Consider the following 1,580-nt stretch of genomic DNA (forward strand, 5'->3'; position numbering starts at 1 on the left):
TATGTATTATACATATTAGTGTTATTTCCATAGAGCTAGCTGGATACATACTGCAAACAACTGTAAATGTAACTGTAAATTTTCTTTGTGTAAATTAGATGGCGCTCGTCATTTTATTTAATTTTGTGAGCAATCTGTGAGCAATTGTCACGTCGCGGAAATTTACCTTGTGTACTAAAATTGTACCTAGGCTACAAGGCCTTCGTTCAAGTTGATCATTCTGTAGAACTTATACATTTATTTACGCTAGTAAATTATCATTCGGCTGGGGTAGGGCTAGAGAGATCCATACTCACAAGTTTTTCTTTCATTCATATTTCTTTCAAGGAGAGGCCCTTGCACTAGCAAAAACTAAAAAAAAAAAAAAATTAGTACAATTAGCATTGTCGTAGTTAAGGCTTCATGATACTGAGGGGGTTAGAATGGTCGTTAGGACGTAAGTATGGTGTATTCATTTAGTGTGCTAGTATATTTTGATCGCCTGGCAAGATACGTTAAGATGGGTTGCGGAGTATACGCATTGTTTGTTTCAGAATGTTTGATCTAGAGTTGGCGCGAATGATTAACAGGTAAGTGATTTTTTTTATTGATTTAAGTTTGATTATATTGTTCACATATATCTTTGATTTTTCAGATTTCGAACAACACTTAATATTTGTGTGATCATATTACAGCAATGACGTTTGAGATCCATAGCCACAACCAAGTGAGGGCGCATTTCGTCAGTTGTCGCCTTACATTCGAAATATCTGACATTTGGAACACCAAGACCTAGAGTCCTATACCAAGCTGTTCCTAGTGTTAACTTAAACATACCTTAGTATTAAGCTTAAAGGGAAGGAATCCCAAACCATCATAATGAACTTATATAACGGACAGGGGCGTAGCGAAGGTTTTTTTGTTGGGGGGTGTAGAGAATTTGATTTGCCGACGGATCTGAAAGTGGTGATTGAAATGGGGGAGGGGTCTAAGGGGAGGGGGTGTCCCCCTCCCCTTTGGCAATTTTTTAGTTTTGAAACGTCCTTAGATGCAATCTGGTGCATATTTTAAGTCCAATTTGATTTGCCGACGGATCTGGAAGTGGTGACTGAAATGGGGGAGGGGTCTAAGGGTAGGGGGTCTCCCCTCCCCTTTGGAAAATATAGTTTGAACGTCCTTAGATGCAATCTGGTGCATATTTTAAGTCAAATTTGGCACGGAAGAAGCTCCCGTTCTCCTTTTTCTATTCAGCTTTCCTTCTTTCTTCCCCTTCCGCTCTCTTCACCTTTTCTCCTTTTGCCGACAGACCCAAAATTTGCCGACAGCGACCAAATTATTGGGGGGGGGGGGTGTGACACCCCCCCACACCCCCCCCACTCGCTACGCCCCTGCACAGAGTGCTCACCAGATTAATTTAAAAAAAAATCCTAATTAAGACACCTCTCTTATATCAGCGACTATATTTTCGGATACGAACCCCCCCTCCACTCCTTCCTCCCCATCCCCATCCCCCTCCCCACCCCTCCCCACCCCTCCCCCTCCCCTCCCCTCCCCTTCCCCTCCCCTCCCCTCCTAAGTTAAGAATACACATCAACCCCTAT

This window comes from Apostichopus japonicus, chromosome 16 (assembly GCF_037975245.1).
Source record: "Apostichopus japonicus isolate 1M-3 chromosome 16, ASM3797524v1, whole genome shotgun sequence".
NCBI classification, from domain to species: Eukaryota; Metazoa; Echinodermata; class Holothuroidea; order Aspidochirotida; family Stichopodidae; genus Apostichopus; species Apostichopus japonicus.